Below are 21,793 nucleotides of genomic sequence, written 5' to 3' on the forward strand. Positions count from 1 at the left end.
CACTACCATAACAAGACCAGTTTTTGGCCAAACCTGTCAAAAATCACAAATATAGGATACCGTGCACCCTATTTTCTATTGCCACCATAAGGAAGGACATGAGATGAGATAAGTGGACACAGTCTATACTGCTCCTCTGCATTGTCCTGATTTTCTGGTCTACTGGCCATAAGTCTCATTATCATACACTTCTAAGCCAGATTTAATGCATCTCAGGGTGGGGGAATATATGAAGCTGACACTTGGTACTGCAGATAAAGCTGGCCCAAAGCTGGGAAGGGGAAGACATCAGGACTTGGGTGCAGTGGATTGGGTAACTTAGGCGAGTATTATTTACTTTATTAACTAACAGCCCCATTTTTTATTTATATCAGACCTGGAAGCCTGTACAAAAACTTCTATTGTTTAGCTCCCCTGGCCTGGCTGTCACAATAATCCAATGACTTCAAAACTTTCTGAGTAGGGATGAGCTCAGATGTGTTTGGATCCTAGTCTGAACCTACCTGAGGGAGCACCATGGTAAGCTGTCATTGGTACTGGACCAATCATTGTGGCCATTGTATTCCTCACCATGCATCTGCACACATACAAGGGGCATGTATACGTTTGGCTGCGGGCAGGGAATGCCTTGGTCGCTTGAGATTGGCTCAGTACAGTGACAGCTTCCTGGAGGTCTCGCTCAGGTGGGTTTGGACTTGGATCACTAGAATGCATGGTAATGTACTACTGTGCATTGGGGTGTGTGCTGCTTAAAAAAAATACTGCACATCCATTCCTGTGCGTTAGCAGCTCATTCAAAATGAATAAGCTGCCTTAAAGGATAGGTTCACTTTTAGCAACATAACAAACCCGTATTTAGGGTGTAAAATGTTCCTCAGCACTACCCCTACCCCCCGAGTCCCCCCCCCCCCCCCATGGTAGCTGGTGGAGGATTCTCTCCCCTACAGCTGCTGTCACATTTAAAATGTTGCTACTGTGCAGGGCTCCACCCACACAGCCTTGTCATTCATTGACAGAGATGCATGAATGAAGAGAGCACATGTCCCATCTGCCACCGTGGCCGACAGACTTATAGTGCATATATATATATATATATATATATATATACATAAATACATACATACACTTTTTTCCCCACAAAATCATGTGCATTATTATTTTTTTGAACTTTAAAGCAAAACTAAACTCTCAGAAATACCTCTACCTTCCAGTGATACAGTGGTTCTATCCCTCACCAGCCGCTGGTATCTTCTTCTCGGCTACTTCCAGGCGCCAGGATTTCAGCCTCTTGATTGGCCACTGGTGGAATGCTATCACCCACTCATGCACTTGGATGTCAGTCATTATGGCACAGCTGTGCATGCACAGCACAGTGTGCATTCAATAGAACACAGTGAACAAGAAGGTAAGTTTCTGTTATTGCAAAAGAGATATTGCATATCTCTTCTGCAATGAAGAACTGCCTGCTCACAGGTTTTTATTACTTAAAGTGTTTGTTACCCCAACATTTCATATTCCTGATATTTGCCTGCTGTACCATATACTTGTATGAGAAAGTACCCTGTTCTCTTTTTATTGCTTTTGTGAAACCGCTGGTGTTCCTGCCAGTCCCTCTGCTTTCCTATTACAAACTGACCACACTAAGCAGGAGAACATACCATGGTCAGTTCTCTATCTATGCTGGGAACTCAGCCTGTTCTCCAATAATCAGACTTGTCCTGACATGCCCCCACTGCACAGCCATTCACTGGCAAGCTCAGTGTGCTTCTGCTTCTTCTCCCCCGCTCTTATGCAGCTGAGAACAAAGGGAATAAACAGAGGGAATGTGATCACTTATAAAAAAAGGGAAAAAAGCTATTTATAATGTTTATTTTTTTTTTCCCTTCCATTTCTACTTTAAACTGAATGGGTTGTTTTACAAGGTGATCGTTTAAAATCATTTAAGTTTAGTTCTGCTTTAATTCAATGCATGTTAATTAATTGCAAAGGAATGGAGAAGTGTGAATGGGCCTTGAATCAGCGACAAAATCATATTTCACTTAGCTATAGAATTTACAAATATATTGATAAAACATACCGTATCTACGGCTCACAACCCTGATCTGTATGTGTAATTTGTGACTAGAGTGGTACACAACTGAGATCCAGCCCAGTATTCAGATCATTGCAGATATGTATGTATCTATATCACTCTTTAATATAAAAGAAAAGTAAAATGTATATAATGTCACCATTTTATTTTCAGTTTTGAATCGAGAAGGGAATGACTGAACTCTTTGTAATTTTTCATTGCTGTCTGTGTCCACACTTGCGAGCTTCATACTCTTTTTCGCCCTGGTAACCACTGTCATCAAGATGGGAATTCCCCTTACTTCAGTGATACTTCCTCTCATTTCCTGTTGTGTCTCTAAAACAGAAAGCGAAGATAAATCTCCCAATGGGACACAGAAACAAAATATATTTGTTTAATCCTTCCCCACTGTGTTCACAACTAACAAAAAAGTTGTGACTATACATACAATTTAAATAGACAGAACATTAACCTCTCTCTGAAAGTATAACTAAAGGCAAAACTTTTTTTTTCAGTTTTGGATAGAGTGGAGAGGGATTAGAACAACTATTACCGTATTTGCCGGCGTATAAGGCGACTGGGCGTATAAGACGACCCCCTATTTTTCAAGTGAAAATGGGCAATACTCGCGATATAAGACTACCCCCCCTTCTGAGGCAACACCATTTAAAAAAAACATTAGAACCATTAAAAAACACAAAGCAAGAATGCCAACTACTCATCCGCCATGCTGTGATATGTCATAAAGTAAATCAAACAATAATAACACAAATAGAGATCTATTGAATGCCACAACTCTGGAAAGTAGAATTTTTCACTAACCAAACCTATACCACTTTTGGGTTACATTCTATGGGAATTGTCCACCAAAATGCATTTAATAAACCCCCTGTCATATGTCCCAGATTTACCTGTCCCTCTTGGGTGCCTGGGACCTCAAAGGCAAACAGCAGGATGTATTTAGTAGGACAGTGATGGCGAACCTTGGCACCCCAGATGTTTTGGAACTACATTTCCCATAATGCTCATGCACTCTGCAGTGTAGTTGAGCATCATGGGAAATGTAGTTCCAAAACATCTGGGGTGCCAAGGTTCGCCATCACTGTAGTAGGAGATCAGTGAATGGATTTACCCAGGAAAGTATGGTGAGCGGTGTATTATTTTAATGATTACAACACCTGCTTGGATTGGCAGAGGCTGTAGCATCATCAGCCCTTGCCTCTCTCTCTCTCTCTCTCTCTCTCTCTCTCAAAGCCAATCCTAGCAGGCTACTCAATGTAGCCTGCTCGGATTGACAGAGGTTGTTACTCCAATCCAAACACAATCCAAGCAGGCTCTGTATTCATTAATAGAATACATCACTCGCCGGGATTGGCTCAACGGCGTATACTGTTTGTAGCTGAAGCCACATACAGTATTAGCAGACATTTGGGGGCTGACATCCATCGGGCAGCATTGTATACCCGGCGTATAAGACGACCCCCGATTTTTGGGCATTTGTAAAAGGTAGTCTTATACGCCAGAAAATACAGTAGGTTTGTATTGCTACCCCTGCCTTCTTTAGGGAGATTTACCCTCTCTATTTGACTGTTTACTTTTATCATTGAAAGTGAATGAAAAGGAAAATCCCAAATTTTGGGTTGTCCCCAGAAAAGTAATAGAGGGAGTTTTGGTGACCTGAATTCCCTTAAAGCGGTAGTAAACCCGCTGAAAAAAAAAATTTTTTTTTTCATACCTGCAAGGGAAAAGGCATAATGAGCTAGTATGCACCGCATACTAGCTCATTATGCAATACCTTAGAACGAGGCCCCGACATCTCGCCCGACACACGCAGACGGAGCTGACATGTTCCCTTGGCGTGTCTTCTGGATATCGCGGCTCCGGTGCTGTGAGTGGCCGGAGCGGCGATATCGTCTCTCGCGTGGGAGATTTCTTTCCGGCAGGGTCCGGCGTCTGCCGGCCTTCCAGCCGAGAAACCCCTGTGCGCATGCACCGCTGCAATCAGCGGCTCTTTGCCAGGGGAATATCTCCTAAACCATACAGGTTTAGGAGATTTTTTTTTACCTACAGGTAAGCCTTATTATAGGCTTACCTGTAAGTAAAAGTGAAAAAAAAAGACTTTACTACCGCTTTAATTTTCAGGGATTTCTTCTCATCTCATCTTGTTTTGGCTACGGGACAAGAAGGAAAATTGTCCCAATGGCGTAGATTTACTAAAACTGGAGCACTCAGAATCTGGTGCAGCTGTGCATACTAAACATACAGCTTCTAACTTCAGCTTGTTCAATTAAACTTTGCCAATAAAACATGAAAGATTATTGATTTCTGTGAAGCGTTGCACCAGATTTTGTAAATAACTCCAATGAGACACAGATGGCAAAAAAAAAAAAACTGACGGAGGTTATGATCCTCTCTTACGCTATCCAAAATGAAAAAAAAAATGCTTATAGTTCTATTTTAATTAATAATGATTAGAAGACATATTAGATGTATTAAAAGTTTGTCGGCCCTCAACTGATCTTTATAACCCATATGCCCCATACACACGGTCGGAAATTACGACGGAAAAAGTCTGATCGGATTATGTTGTCGGAAAATCCGATCGTGTGTGGGCTGTTTTTCTGACTTTTTCTGTCTGAATTTTCCGACGGAAAAAGTTTAAAAGTTTGAGAGCTGGATCTAAAATTTTCCGACAACAAAATCCAATCTGACTTTTTCCGATCGTGTGTAGAGAATTCAGACGCACAAAGTGCCACGCATGTTCAGAAAAAATTTGGAGACGAAAGCTACTGGCTACTGGCCTCTACATAGTTCCGTCGTACGTTTTGTACGTCACCTCGTTCCGAACGATCGGATTTTCCGACAACTCTGTGCGACCATGTGTATGCAACACAAGTTTCGGCCATAATCCGTCAGAAAAATTCCGACGGATTTTGTGGTCGGAATGTCTGATCGTGTGTATGGGGCATTAGTGTGATTATTTCTTTGTAAATTAAAAATCACCTTTAACATTTCTAACAAAGCACTGGGCAATTTAATAATAACATGTTGCTAAGTAAGGTTTGCTTTGTATGGCTGAGTTACTACCCTGCAGTTGTATGTCAACACTAAGGTCAGGCTGTGAGCTATAGATGTAGGTATTTGGGAGATGAGTAACACAGGTAAATATGTCGTGTGATGGCCGAGAAAAGATGATGTAATGAGAGTGAGCTCAACAATACAACACGGTGTGGGTGTTTTGATTTTTTCGTGTGCATGAAGCTTTGGCTAAACAAAAGCACGCCTAAAATGTAAAGTCACTTCAAGCATGGAACCTCATATCAGACAAAATATTATGCCGTCAGTGTCTGCTGAGACCAGACTGTTTCAGAAAAGGGAACTTCCCTGGATTTCTCTGGTTTCACCCTGCAACTTTCTGCTATAGATAAACATCTCACATATGGGGTGGGTGATTTGCAGCAATGCATTGCTATACATTTTCCTCTGTACCAATCATTAGTAAGAACTTATCTGAAATATGCAGTCCAGTTTTGGGCAACAGTGCAAAAAAGGATATTGAGGAACTGGAGAAAATGCAGAGAAGGGCAATCAAACTGATAAGAGGCACTGAGGAGCTCAACTATGAGGAACGATTAGAGCAGTCTTTCTCAACCTTTTCAACACAGAGGAACCCTTGAAATAGTTCTCTGGTCCCGGGGAATCCTTCTAAACATTAGAAATCTACAACTCATGATACATTAATGTGATGGTCAGTGGGAGGAATGGTCCTTACACTTGTGGTCATTGGGAATTACCTCCTTACAGATTGCTAAAAAGATCAATGGCGTGAGTGGGAGCTTATCAGAGAAGAAGAAATGCTGAAGAAAGCCCAAGCCCAATGCTGAAGGAACCCCTAGCAACCTCCGGAGGAACCCTAATTGAGAATCACTGAATTAGAGGAACTGAATTTATTCTTTCTTGACCAGAGGAGATTAAGAGGAGTTATGATCACCATGTATAAATACTGTATATAAGTGGGTCATATATTGAACTTAAATGATTAAATTACAAAGGAGTTGGAGATATAACCTACACATAACGAAAGGCTTTTTTACAGTAACATCTGAGAAAATGTGGAAGAGACTCCCTCAAAAATGTTCTGGCCAGCTCAGTAGATTGTTTTTAAAAAGAGCTGAATACATTCCTAAATTAACAAAATATAATGGGTTATTAACATTTACAGGTAATAACACCAGAGATTGTTGATCAGGGAATATCTGATTGCCTTCTGAGGATTGGGAGGGAATTTATTTTGCTCCCGCTGGAGCAAATTGGACCATGCTTTATAGGGTTTTTTGCATTCCTCTGGATCAACTGTGAGTATAGGATTCTGTAGATCGAGGTGTTCTATTTATTTACTCTATATTATTAAAGCGGTAGTAAACAGGAAAATTTAAAAAAATTACTTTTCATCTGCAAGGCAATATTTTAATGTGCTGGTATGCATTGCATACTAGCACATTATGTGAAACTTGCCTTAAAACTAAGCCCTCCAGTGGTGCACTGTCAACACTGACAGGGCTTCTATTTTCACCTGGTCTTCCTTCCGGTGGGGACATATGACAGGTCCTAGAAGACTTTAGGGCCAGTCACAGTCCACTTGCGCGTGCGCAGTGGGCACCCGGCTGTGAAGCCGCAAGCTGTCACAGCCGGGTGCCCATAGTAGAAATGCCAGCTCCATTGAGGGAGGACACAGAGAGAATACAGCTGTGGTGAGGTGGGACAGGTGAAAGGCTGTTTATTAAAAGTCAGCAGTTACACTTTTTATAGCTGCTGACTTTAAATAGAAACAAATGATTGGAACTCCGCTTTAACCACTTCAGCCCTGGAAGATTTTACCCCCCTCCTGACCAGAGCACTTTTTACAATTTGCCACTGTGTCGCTTTAACTGACAATTGCGCGGTCATGCAATGCTGTACCCAAACAAAATTTGTGTCCTTTTCCCCCACAAATAGAGCTCTCTTTTGGTGGTATTTGATCACCTCTGCATTTTTTTTTGCGCTATAAACAAAAAAAGAGCGTCAATTTTGAAAAAAAAAAACCAATATTTTTTACTTTTTGCTATAATAAATACCCCCCCCCCCCCAAAAAAAAAAAAAAATCTTCATCAGTTTAGGCCAATATATTTTCTTCTACATATTTTTGGTAAAATGAATCACAATAAGTGTATATTGATTGGTTTGCGCAAAAGTTATAGTGTCTACAAACTATGCGAAAGATATATGGCATTTTTATGGGACTTTTATTATTATTTTTTTTTTTACTCATAATGGCGGTGATCTGCGATTTTTAGTGGTACTACGACATTGCGAAAGGACAAATCAGACACTTTTGACACATTTTTGGGACCATTGACATTTATACAGCGATCAGTGCTATAAATATGCACTGATTACTGTGTAAATGTCACTGATAGGGAAGGGATTAACACTAGGGGGCGATCAAGGGATTAAATGTGTCTTCCCTAGATGTGTTCTAACTGTATGGGGATAGGACTGACTGGGGGAGGAGACATATCGTTGTTCCTACTTACTGTCTCCTCTCCCCTAACAGAACAGGGATTTGTGTGTTCACACACAAATCCCTGTGCTGCTCTCGTGCATGTGATTAGTAGGAACAAACAATATGTCTCTTCTCCCCTGGCAGAACACAAATTTGTGTGTTTACACACACAAATCCCTGTGCTTCTCTCGTGCACGCGTTTACAAGTGGCCGGTGGCGATCCCCCGCCATGCAGCACTCGCGCGCGCTCTTTGACGGCTCTTAAAGGGGAAGATGTACCTGTACAGGGTTTCGCCCAGTAGTGCCATTCTGCTGCAGTATATATGCATGAGCCGGTCAGGAACCTGTTAAAGCCTAAGTACAGCCACAATCAAAAACAGTCAAAGGACCCAATTTGCTTATATTATTATTTGATAAATAATTAGCGTCTGGACATTATTTATTCTATATTACTAAAGCCTGGTACACACAGGAAGTGTCACTGTACTAACTGTGTGATGTTAGTACAGAGATCTCCTCTGCTGTGCTATTGTGTTCTGACAGCCGCCCAGCCAAAACACACTTCTCAACCATTGACTGCAAGCGTTGATCAGATGCTGATCCACTGCTGGATTTACGGCTTCTGTCGGAGGAGGAGCTGTACACACGGACCGAATGTCAGCTAGTAACTGCTGAACCAACCATTTTCTGCCTGTGTGTACTAGCTCAAGTGTAGGCAAAGCTCAAAAACTGAAAAATCTGCAAAAAGGACATAACCTACAATCAGTAAGATGTGTCCCGTGTGCTGATTCCTCTTCTGTTAGTAGTAATCTTAGTATGTACAGTAAGTGGAAGGGAGAAGAGATCTTTTGACTGTCAAATCAATACCAATCATTTAAAGGGGTTGTAAACCTTTGTGTTTTTTCACCTTAATGCATCCTTACCTGAACCCTCGAATTTGACCCGGTGGGGACACGCTGTCTCTCTGCCCAGGGTTCTCAGCTCTTGATTGGATAGATTGATAGCAGCACAGCCATTGGCTTCTGCTGCTGTCAGTCACATCCAATCCTTGCGTTCAGCCGCTATGGATGCCGAATGCTGGACTTAGGAGCGTGCCCGCCAGGTAACCCCCTCTGGGAAGCACTTCTCTGAGGGGGTTACCAGATGTGGGGAGGAGCTGCGAGAGCCGCCGGGGGACCCCAGAAGAGCAGGTTCAGGTCCACTCTGTGCAAAACGAGCTGCACAGTGGAGGTAAGTATGATATATTTGTTATTTTTATTTTACCTTTACAGTCACTTTAAGTAAAGCGTATCTTTACAGTGACTTTCCACTGCTACTGTGTTAAAAAGCATATTGCAATATTTCCTGTTGTGTCCTTCCCAGACAGATGACACACCAGTCATACCTGCTTGTAGATTCCTGGAATAACAAATACTCTCAGTGGACTTTTCACATGAATATATGCTGTCAATAAGTAATGAATGTTTGAACGGCGAGTCCAAAGCATGAAATAGCTTTGCCACTGCAATGCAAATTTCTTTCTCTATAGAAATCCCCTTTTCCTTCAAAGTAGCAGCAGTTCAGGAAAGATGGTGTCACTTTGGTCTCGGTGGTATTTATATTTCTATAACAATATGTTGACTGTAGGTTCTGTAAACAGAAATGTCACATGAACATCCATAAAATTATTTTCATGTTATATTGCATTTGATGTAAAGAAGAGGAAAGGAAAGAATGATAAGATGGATCTTAGTCCGTTTTATTGTTTCCTGTTTTCCCCTCCATGAATGGCCATATGGGCACATTGTGATACTCCACAGCCCTGGTGCTTGGGTGGGCATATGTGGCCCTTTGACAATTAGTCTGTCTTTTCTTCAGGTGCTTATTTAAAGAAAAACTCTCACCAGAAGTTAGAAAGGATTTTTAAACCCCTCCAGTGGATGCTGTGCACTTGTCCCTGTGGTCAGTGCTGTGGTTTGATCATAAAGTGTTGTTTTTTTTTTGCTGTCCATGCTCACTGTAGTTCTCCCCTAGGCAGAAACCCACATTTTGGGTGTTCCTATGGAGAAGGTACAGGCAGGACTGGAGAAATGGCCCTCCTTGCCGCCGTCCATCCATGTGACTCCTCCGCTTTGTTTGTATCCACACCCTCCCACAGCCATCTATTCTGCAGCTATGCCTCCTTTGCCATAGCTCCCAACTGTCCCTGATTTTGTGGGCCTGTCCCTGATTTCGAAGGACTGTCCCTGATTTTGTGGGACTGTCCCTGATTTCAAAGCACTGTTCCTGATTTCGAAGGACTGTCCCTGATTTCGAGCAGCGTCCCTCTGTCCCACATTCCTCCTCATTTGTCCCTCATTTTGGTCTGAGGCTATAAAGGAATAAAAGTGTTAAAAAAAGCACTTGTGGGTTTAATTTCTTGTTTTTTGTACAATTCTCCTTTAAGGGGGCGTGGCAAGGGGTGTGTCCTATGCTTGCATACTTTTGCTGCTAGGTGTCCCTCATTCCCATCTCAAAAAGTTGGTAGGTATGCCTCTGCTACTGTTAAAAGACTGAGCCCACAGTTTCACACAGACACCAACTAGTTCAGAGAAGATCACTACAGTAGAAGATGGCAGCTTATGTTATGTGAATTGCCTGGGGAGCAGATCGGTCATTCCCAAAAATACAAGCTTACAACAGCACACAATGGCAGCTACTGCACTGGACTATCTTAGACAAATATAGTAGATGCTGGAGTGTGCAATTGTTGGCTTGTGTTTTTTGTGAATGGGCAGCTCTGCTTCTCAGCATTTGTCATTCACACAACACAAGTCCCAAGCAGAGGAGCCATGGCTGCAGAATGGTGAGAGGGGCTGTAGGAAGTTGTGGGATTAGCTTCTCATTTATACAAATGGAAAAGAGGAGGGCTGCAAATGTTCTGTCTGCAGTGTTCAGAGAAGGCGGAGGCTGTATGTGCAGGCTTTGCAGGCTCTGTATGCGCTACGCAGTTAGTGAGAAGTCCATTTTCTTTGTCCATTGTTGTTGGTTAGTGGAGGGTAGTGGTAGAGCCTAGCTATCCGACAATGCTACTTAGGCCGCGTACACACGGGCGGATTGTCTGGCCAACTAAGTTCGTCAGACAATCCGACAGACAGTCCGTCCTACTTTTGAATGAACGGACTTGACCACACACGACGAACAGACAGTCCGCTGAAAGCTTGCACGATGACGTGTACGGCACGTACGACGGGACTAGAAATTCGACGTCCAATACACTGCAATGCAACCTTCGGCCGTGTAAATCCTTTCTGAGCATGCGCCATACTTAGTCCGTCCAACTTGCCTACTCACGAGCGGACTGTCCGCTGAAACCAAGTTTGGATGGACTGTATTACGGAAATTCCGAAAGACTTAGTCCGCCAGACTGTCCGCTGAAAAAGTCCGCTGAAGCCCACACACGAGCGGATTGTCCGCTGAAACGTGTTTCAGCGGACAATCCGCTCGTGTGTGGGCTTCAGCGGACTTTTTCAGCGGACAGTCTGGCGGACTAAGTCTTTCGGAATTTCCGTAATACAGTCCATCCAAACTAAGTTGGCCAGACAATCCGCCCGTGTGTACACGGCCTTAGGAACCACAGTGCTGATTTTAATAGAGGCATATGCTATGTGCACAAGGTCCCATGGGGGATTTAAAGGGTAACTCCACTTTCGTGGTGGAAAAAATAGCAAATAAAGAAAAAAAGAATATAGTGCATACAATTGCGATACAAGTTATAATCTTTTCAATCTGCAGCTCTGTAATTTTCTGAAAATGAAATATGGCTACGTGTAGATGTTCTTAATGGGGTGGGCAACTACATGGCAAATGAGGTTTAATGTAGATAAATGTAAAATAATGCATTTAGGTGGCAAAGATATGAATGCAATCTATACACTGGGTGGAGAACCTCTGCAGGAATCTAGGATGGAAAAGGACCTGGGGGTCCTAGTAGATGATAGGCCTAGCAATGGCATGCAATGCCAAGCTGCTGCTAACAAAGCAAACAGAATATTGGCATGCCTTAAAAAGGGGATCAACTCCAGAGATAAAACGATAATTTTCCTGCTCTACAATACTCTGGTCCGGCCACACCTAAAGTATGCTGTCCAGTTCTGGGCACCAGTCCTCAGGAAGGACGTACTGGAAATAGAGCAAGTACAAAAGCTAATAAAGATTTTGGAGGATATTAGTTATGAGGAAAGGTTGCAAGCACTGAACTTATTCCCTCTGGAGAAGAGACCCTTGAGAGGGGATATGATTTAAATTTAAAAATACCGTACTAGTGACCCCACAATAGGGATAAAACTTTTTTGCAGAAGGGAGTTTAACAAGACACGTGGCCACTCATTAAAATTTAACCCTAAACTACGTAGAGGGTTCTTTACTGTAAGCCCACGTACACACGTCGGAGATTTTACCAACCAAATCCGTCGGATTTTGCCCGTCGGATTTAGTCGGACGGATTGTGTCCGAAACTGTTGCATACACACGGTTGGGCCAAGTTGGCGAAAAATCCGATCTTTCAGAATGTGATGACGTAATTTCGTTACGATGGGACTACATTCAGGCTAGTAGCCAATAGCTTTGATGTAGGAATTTGATCTGAGCATGCGTGGCACTTGGTCGGATCAAAATGCTCTACACATGATCGGATTAGGTCCGTCCGGCCCAGTTGGTCGGGAAATATTTCCAACATGTTGGAAAATTGGGTCGGACGGAGATTGCGACGGAATCACTCCGATGCATACCACACACAGTTGGATTATCTGACGACACGGTCCCATAAGACTCATTCCGACAGATTCTCCGACCGTGTGTACAAGGGCTAAGATGGTCTCAGCGGGGAGCATCTATAGTTTAAAAAAAAATTAGATAATCACCTAAACAACATACAGGGACATACAATTTAATACTGACATATAATCAGTAGTGTATTTAGGTTTTGTGCTGCCCTAGGCCTCACTAAACTTGTGCACCCCCTAATTTAAATATGACCCACCCATTGCTTTTTAAGACCCGCCCTGAAATTTTTGAGTGAGGATACGAGTTCTGAGGGCCTGGGGGGAGGGGGGGCAATGGATTCCCTTAATTGACATAATTTCCTCTCACTTACTTCCTGTTTGGATATGGGGCAGGAAGTGAAGGGAAATCTCTGCAATGGGACAGGGATGGTAAAAAAATAAACTGACATTGGCTATAACCCTCCCTTATTCTATCCAAAATGGAAAAAAAAAGTGTTGCCTATAGTTATACTTTAAGCACAAATCTCTGATAATTTTATGGAGAGGACTAAGAAGATATAACCATGCCAATGGTGCAGCAGAAACCATATAGCACAGTGAGGAACGTTTGTGGTCCAGGATGATAGGACAGTCAAAATTAGAAGTTTATTGCTGGTGTTCTCTAATACAGGCATCCGCAGGAGTTAAAGTGGGTGTTGTGTGCCTCCAGCACAGTATACACCTGTAGCTACCCTTTATTGCTGGTGTTCTCTAATACAGGCATCCGCAGGAGTTAAAGTGGGTGTTGTGTGCCTCCAGCACAGTATAAACCTGTAGCTACCCTTTATTGCTGGTGTTCTCTAATACAGGCATCTGCAAGAGTTAAAGTGGGTGTTGTGTGCCTCCAGCACAGTATACGCCTGAAGATACCCTTTATTACTGGTGTTCTGTAATACAGGCATCTGCAGCAGTTAAATTGGATGTTGTGTGCCTCCAGCACAGTATACACCTGAAGATACCCCTTATTGCTGGTGTTGTTCTGTTTCTGTAACACAGGCAGGCAACTGCAGTAATTACAGTTGGTGTACTGTGTCATCTGCTCGGTGTGCACCTAAAGCTACCCAATTGCTGGTTTTCCTATCTCCCTGCAGGCCATTACTATGTCTGGAAGGCCAACAAGGAGAGGCAGACAGTCACGAGCCAATAAAAGAGGGCAAGCAGGCTCTGTGTGTAGAGACAACAGTGCTGGTCGTGCATCGTCATCAGCACGTGGCCATGGGACACGCTTGTCCTTATTTTCGGCAGCTGGACGTGTTGAGCCGCACCATGCCAAAGACTTGGTAGAGTGGATGACCAAGCCCTCCTCATCCTCCTCATCCTCTCTCACCCAGGCTCAGAGTGCTAGCAAAGCAGCTGCTAACGCGTCCTCGTCCCTCGTCTCAATGTCATCAGTCACTCCTTCCCTAGACCCACCATGTCCTCCTGAGGAGTCCCTCGAACTGTTTGCGCACAGTGTTGGGTACATGCTCCAGGAGGATGCCCAGCGTTTTAAAGGCTCTGATGATGACAACCAGCTAGAGAAGGGCAGTAGCGTGAGCGCAGAGCAACCATCGCCAGCGTCTGATTTACATGGTGCAGGAATACATAGGGGCAAGGTCAGACTTGGACACCTTTCCCACCGAAAATCCTCTGGCTTACTGGGTCTTGAGGATGGATCACTGGCCAGAGCTTGCACAGTATGCAATTGAGCTACTGGCCTGTCCTGCATCCAGTGTTCCTTCGGAACGCACCTTCAGTGCTGCTGGAGGCTTTGCAACTAATCACAGGGTGCATCTGTCCACCGACTCGGTTGATCGACTGACCTTCATAAAGATGAATCAGTCTTACATGTACTTGATATGCTGTTATATTGATCCCTTGCCCCCTCCCCCCCTCTGTTTTTCTCTTTCTGTGCTTCCTCCACCTCCTGGGCCTACTTGTATTGTGTCCCCTTCCCTCTCCCCCTTTTTTTTCCTTTCTTTTTATACCTGCTGCCCCTTCCCCGGTTGACACGGATTGGTCTTATAATGACTCTACCTATGATGGGTGTCTAAACCCTATGCAGCGCAGCTAACCCACAGAACTCATGTATGCAACACTGCCTTGGCCAGGTTGGCCCTCATTACTTGATGTACCTTATGTATGCTTACTATGTATGTTATCTTCTCTGTTTCTTTCCCCTTTTTTTTATTTTTTATTTTTTCTGCAATTTTGGCCCCCTTTTCATTCTCAGGGGCCATATATCTCTTTTTATTTTTTATTATTTATTTACTTTATTCCTCTCTGCAGACCCCAAATAGGCGACATATATCTCTCCTAAATTTGTGACCTCACCTTTGAGTGATTACAGATCCTATGCGGTATCTTCAACTTTTTTGACTGATACTATGGATATTGGTTATTGACATATGGAGCCTCTGGCAACTTTGGTGAGATACTAAGTATAACTGTATTTATTTCATAGTTCAATTTTGGATTCATTATATGCATTTACTAAATATTTGTATAATATTATATTTCATTGTATTTTCTACCCCTTTGGATCATTGTAAAATTATTGTTACTTTATGCATTAATTTACTGTAACATTCATGTTATAATTTTATTATTTTAGTGCTAACTTTCTGGCTGCTCAATCAATTTTCCTGAAGAAGCCCAACCCGGGCGAAACATGTTGAATGATTGCAGCTTTTCTCTTCATTTTCCCTGTACAGTGAATTGAAATCTTGGTCAATTTTGCTAATACGTTTGTTTATGCACCGATAAGGCAAAATTATTGTTTTTATGAATGTTCAATTTATATTTTTGCATAATATGAATAAAAATTATATTATTTTATTTTAATCTTTTGTGAATATTTTGATTTGATACCGTAAAAGTCCCAGGGGTTGGTGACTCCCCAGCCCCTTTTTGGCCCCTTTCCTTTTTTCATAAATATTGTGACGTGGTATCTGTTCCGTTCAGATTCCTTTTCTCTCAAAAATTTTTTTCTCTTAATGTCATGTACACAGAATGTGTACAGAACAACCTCCACAAACATAATTTCCTGCTTGTGTGATTGGCTCACCAGTTTTCCCAGAAGTCTGCACTAAGATACAAGTCAGATTTCAGGCATCTCCTGCAACAAAAAATGTCATTTTTGCTGACAAACTTCCAATAGGAAGTTACATCTAAAGGGATGCAGGCCCAGCAGCTTTCCTCATTAGTGCCCTGCAGGTGCAGCAGCTGATTTATAATTATGAAACCACTCCCATCAGGCCTGGTTCACACTGGTGAGACATATGCTCTGACTTTGGGAGCACATGCCGCATGACGTGTACAAATCAATGGTTCCCTAAAAGAGCTGTCTTAACTAGTCCGACACAAGTCGGTCTGACTTTGGTCCATTTTCAGCCCATTCAATATGATTGAATTCGGATCCTCTTCCTAACCATCCGACTTTTGACATCTGACATGGTGTTTACAGCAGCAGTAAAATGAATTTATGTCACACTGGGATTGTTTTGATTGGTCAAAGGACAAGTCAGACTATCTCAAAAGTTGAAGCAAAATCGTATCCTGTTCATTCAAGTCGGATGGAAGTAGGACCGATGTCGAGGGCAAAGTAGAATGACGGTCGTAAAACAGTGATATGGTACCAGTGTGAACCCGGCCTCTGACTCACTGTCTCACATGGACACAGAGAAACACACATGGATTTCTGAAGAATAACAAAAAGTAGGAATCTGCAACAAAGTTTTTTAAAATCCTTGCAAATCTTTGCTAATAGATTACCCAGAAGGGAATGTTTTTTCTCAGCAAAAGTGGAGTTAACAAGCCCTTTTAACTTCTGGTGAGACTTCTTTTGATCAGTGAAGGAAAAATATATTAGACTGGCTGGTTTGATTTATTTCATATGTATCTTATTTCTTATGTATCACTCTTTTTTGGGTGTGGCCCTCCTCAAATAGGATATTGTGCTAAACCTGTAGGTAAATAGGAGGACTAGACCCTTCCCTAAGTGAAAGAGTGGGTTTGATAATAATGTTGGCAGTGCCTCCACTCAGAACAGCGTCTCTGTGAACAGAGGTGATTTCCTTCCTGGGAAACTAATCATTAATCAAATCCACGTAATTGAGAGCAGAGGAACTACTGCAATCAGCATATCACATTATCCATAAGTACTGTATATTGATACACACCAGTATAGAAATAACACACGTTTTATATAAGAAGAGATTAATAACAGTACATACATCCAATGTACAAACAAGTATTATCAGCAAAGAGCCCAACAATATTCCAGGTGGACTTTTGCACATATACCTGAGTACATACAGGGGTTGAACAAAAAAATTGAACCACTACATGATTTGCAGGTGTGAAAGTGATGATATGTTTCGCGTTGAAAGCAAAAGTGGTGTAACATGGGATGGTAGGCAGCATAAACAAACATACAAAGAACATTTGACACACCAAACTGGATCAACTCTTTCGCTGCCAGGTCCTGTGGACCTGACAGCATGGGGTTTCAGAAAGCTGCAGTGGCTGCAGTCACCGGGCTTGTGTGTAAAACTGACAGGCAGACTCCTACATCAAAAACACCCCCGGTACTGGTGATCCCTGCGTGTGCCTGCCCATGTGTGCGTGCCCGGGACCAACATGGCGGGTGCCGGCAGGTGGAGGGGAAGCAAAAGAGTGGAAACACGTCCACTCTCCTCCCCTTCTTGCTGTGACCTGGAAAGTGACGTCTATAATGTCACTTTCGGTTCAGCCTCTCAGTGTCCCCAGCTAACATAGCTGAGAAGCAATGTTTTGCAATGCTATCTGCATTGAATTACATTCAGTGGAGCCCAGAGGAGACCCTGTATGTCTCATTAAAGAGAACCCGTCACCTAAAAATCATCACATAGGGGACTCTTTGTTCCCTATGTGATGAAAATAAAAGTTAAGAATTTTTTTTTGAGGCCCCCCACCGCCACATATACGCATTAACGAACATAAACATATGCGTGGGGGGGGTGCCTATGTGTGAAAATATGGATTGTGATACACATGTTACATATCGCCGCTCACACCACAATGCCATGAGGGAAAGGAGGGTCTTAAAACAGGCTTTCCCCCCTTTCCTCACATTCTTTTCCTTCCACTGCCACTACAAATTAACCACCTGCACCCCATGGTTCAGACATTGTTTCCCAAAGACAGCGCCACTTACCAAGAGGATAATGCTCCGATTCGCACAGCTGGTTTTGTCGAGTCATGGTTTGCCGAGCATGCACCTTGCACCGCAGTCACCAGACCACAATATCATAGAGTCACTATGGTAAATTTTGGAGAAGAAGGTTTGGGCTTGTTTTCCACCTCTGGCATCTCTGCGAGGACTCTTTTGCATGAAGAGTTTTATCGAATTCCATTATCCACCATCCAAGACTTATATTTGTCAATTACCAGGAGAATTCAGGCCATCTTGGATGCCAAAGGTGATTCAACAACATATTAGGTAACGATTTAGTTATTTTGTCAAACTCCTGTATAATTATTAATAAAGATACCTCCAGATGAATGTTGCAGCAATGTTCAGTTGCAGAAGCTCCTGAGAATGATCACAATGCAGTGTCTGTTCTGATGTTGGAGACCTGAAGACATGATCAGCGGTAATGGGGAGATGCTCCAAACCTTGTCCTACAAGCCTTGAACGGAGCTTCTCACCAGCAGAAACTGTGGTGTGGCACTCAAACTCAGAGTCAGACTATCTACTCTGTGTCTTGGTTCCTAGTAACTTCTAATATGCCATTCAACTGGACCTCCATTAAGTGGTCTTCAGTTGCCTAGGCTGGCTGTAGCCTATGCTTGTTATTGAGTCCTGAGCTAAAACTACCTATAGAATCTCAAACCAGAAGGCATAGGGTCAGGGCCAGACTGGGGATAAAAACCAGCCCTGGAAATAATTTTATACCAGTCCCATAGAATTTTTATACCAGCCCAACAGCATAACGTCATTATTTTCTTGTTCATAAAAGGGAAAACCATGCATTTTAAAGCACATTTGAAGAGCATATTATATATACAGTGGTGTGAAAAAGTGTTTGCCCTCATTTCCTGTTCCTTTGCATGTTTGTCACACTTAAGTGTTTCGGAACATCAAACCAATTTAAACAATAGTCAAGGACAACACAAGTAAACATAAAATGCAATTTGTAAATGAAGGTGTTTATTATTAAAGGTGAAAAAAAATTCAAACCATCATGGCCCTGTGTGAAAAAGTGATTGCCCCCTAAACCTAATAACTGGTTGGGCCACCCTTAGCAGCAACAACTGCAACCAAGCGTTTGCGATAACGGGCAATGAGGCTTTTACAGCGTCCTGGAGGAATTTTGGCCCACTCATCTTTGCAGAATTGTCCTAATTCAGTTACATTAGAGGGTTTTCGAGCATGAACGGCCTTTTTAAGGTCATACCACAACATCTCAATAGGATTCAGGTCCGGACTTTGGCTAGGCCACTCCAAAGTCTTCATTTTGTTTTTCTTCAGCCATTCGGTGGTGGACTTTCTGGTGTGTTTAGGATCATTGTCCTGCTGCAGAACCCAAGTTCGTTTCAGCTTGAGTACACGAACAGATGGTCGGACATTCTCCTTCAGGATCTCTTGGTAGACAGCAGAATTCATAGTTCCTTTTATCACGGCAAGTCTTCCAGGTCCTGAAGCAGCAAAACAGCCCCAGACTATCACACTACCACCACCATATTTTACTGTTGGTATAATGTTCTTTTTATGAAATGCAGTGTTCCTTCTACGCCAGATATACTTGGACACACACCTTCCAAAGAGTTCCACTTTTGTCTCATCGGTCCACAGAATGTTGTCCCAAAAGTCTTGGGGATCATCAAGATGTGTTGTGGAGAAATTGAGACGAGCTTTGATGTTCTTTTTGCTCAGCAGTGGTTTTCTCCTTGGAACTCTGCCATGCAGGCCATTTTTGCCCAGTCTTTTCCTGATGGTGGAGGAATGAACGCTGACCTTAACTGAGGCAAGTGAGGCCTGCAGTTCCTTGGACGTTGTTGTGGGGTCTTTTGTGACCTCTTGGATGAGTCGTCGCTGCGCTCTTGGGGTAATTTTGGGCGGCCGGACCCTCCTGGGAAGGTTCACCACTGTTCCATGTCTTCGCCATTTGTGGATAATGGCTCTCACTGTGGTTCGCTGGATTCCCAAAGCTTTGGAAATGGCTTTATAACCCTTTCCAGACTGATAGATCTCAATTACTTTCTTTCTCAATTGTTCCTGAATTTCTTTGGGTCTCGGCATGATGTGTAGCTTTTAAGGATCTTCTGGTGGACCTTACTGTGTCAAGCAGCTCCTATTTAAGTGATGCCTTGATTGTGAACAGGTGTGGCAATAATCAGGCCTGGGTGTGGCTAGAGAAATTGAACTCAGGTGTGGACAACCACAGTTATAGTATGTTTTAACAAGGGGGGCAATCATTTTTTCACACAGGGCCATGATGGTTTGGATTTTTTTTCACCTTTAATAATAAACACCTTCATTTACAAATTGCATTTTGTGTTTACTTGTGTTGTCCTTGACTATTGTTTAAATTGGTTTGATGTTCCGAAACACTTAAGTGTGACAAACATGCAAAGGAACAGGAAATGAGGAAGGGGGCAAACACTTTTTCACACCACTGTAAATAGACAGATATGAAAGCACACAGGGCTGGGGATATATATATATCATATACATAACAGCATATTCCAGTTAAAAGTGGAGCAATCATCAAGGGGGACACCTGGGCCTCTGGGAATGTAGGGGTGACCAGAGACCACCTTCCGCACTGATATATCATATAAGCCCTTGTACACACGGTCGGACATTCCAACAACAAAAATCCGTCGGATTTTGTCCGAAACTTGTGTTGCATACACACGGTCGGACAAAGTTGTCGGAAAATCCAATCGTACGTAACGTGATGACGTTATTTGGTTACGATGGGACTACGTTCAGGCTAGTAGCCAATAGCTTTGGTCTAGGAATTTGATCTGAGCATGCGTGGCACTTTGTCCGATCGGAATTCTCTACACACAATCGGACAAAGTCTGATCGGATCATGTTGTCGGAAAGTTTTACAGCCCAGCTCTAAAACTTTGTCCGTCGGATATTCTGACGGAAACAGTCCGATGGAGCCCACACACAGTCGGATTATCCAACAACACGGTCCGATTGGACATTTTCCGTAGGAATGTCCGACCGTGTGTACAAGGGCTAAGAGAACGATGGCGCTTTCTTTTTTTGTGGAGCATCTCTATTCATTTGGGACTGTTCACTTCATTTTTGTGTATACTATGTGATAAGAAATTAAGTTGTTAATTTTATTTAATAATGTACACATACTGTATATATTTCTTACAACATTACTTTATTGATAAGAGCACAGTATAATTTTACATTTCATAAGCTTTACACCTTATAATTTATCAGGTTTTGGGTTCTGCCCAGAATGTGGTTGAAATAATATAACTGATTGTTTTTTTTTGTCGGAGGGGCGCTTAGGAGACTGGCAGGCGTGATCACAGGAGCCCGTCATATGACTAGCTGACCACGCTGTAGCCGTAACTTAACATCAAGTTCACTATATGGACCCCTTATATATTTGTACATGTTGATCATATCCCTCCTAATCTCCTCTTATCAAGAGTGAATAAATTCAGTTCCTCTAATCTTTCCCCATAGCTGAGCTCCTCCATGCCTCTTATCAGTTTGGTTGCCCTTCTCTGCACTTTCCCCAGTTCCCCAATATCCTTTTTGAGAACTGGTGCCCAAAACTGAACTGCATATTCCAGATGAGGTCTTACTAAGGATGAGGGCAGTATGACACTGGATGCACCCTACCAGAAGGTGGTGCCGCTCATCTCAATAATACATAGTGTCCTCTAGCAACCATAAATTAAATATAGTAAAGATTGTGACCACATATAGTACTCATATCCATCCGGGACGTATGATCCGCAGAGAAAGGTAATGACTCACTTCATGACTTAGGCTGTAGATGGTTCTGATAGCCATGTGTGCCATACCTTGTCATATTTTGTGGGACAGCCCCTGTTCATGTAAGTATCCTTGTATAGGGGGAGACTATTATTTATTAGTTGTTTCCCAGGAGACAGAGATAGGGAGGAGGGTTTCTTCCATTGCATGGCAATATTTTTCCTGACATAAAAGAGATGTAGCGCAATTGGCCACAGTCACCAATTGGGTTGCCAAGAAATATTTGTAGCAATCAGGAAAGGCTATACCACCCTGCGTACACAGTGCTCAGTTTGTATCTGGGCGACTTAGGAGCTCAAAAAAAAGATGAAAAAATACAGTTCAGCTTTGTAAAGAAAGACTTAGGTAGCCCCTGTGGAGAATTCTGAAATAGGTAAGTAAGCTTGGGGATAATTTTA

At 42.7% G+C, this 21,793-nt stretch overlaps 1 long non-coding RNA gene across 1 annotated transcript in view; it reads right to left on the reverse strand.

The window, feature by feature from the left end:
- Nucleotides 1-2,220: 2,220 nt before the first annotated feature.
- Nucleotides 2,221-21,793, reverse strand: part of LOC143984269 (uncharacterized) — a 48,828-nt gene continuing 29,255 nt past the window's right edge. Inside the window, exon 2 of the long non-coding RNA XR_013274755.1 lies at nucleotides 2,221-2,407. This is a non-coding gene — a long non-coding RNA (uncharacterized LOC143984269). The remainder of the gene's footprint in view (nucleotides 2,408-21,793) is intronic.

Source organism: Lithobates pipiens, unplaced genomic scaffold (genome assembly GCF_037356315.1).
Source record: "Lithobates pipiens isolate NorthernLeopardFrog02 unplaced genomic scaffold, aLitPip1_a1.2 Scaffold_16, whole genome shotgun sequence".
Lineage (NCBI taxonomy): Eukaryota > Metazoa > Chordata > Amphibia > Anura > Ranidae > Lithobates > Lithobates pipiens.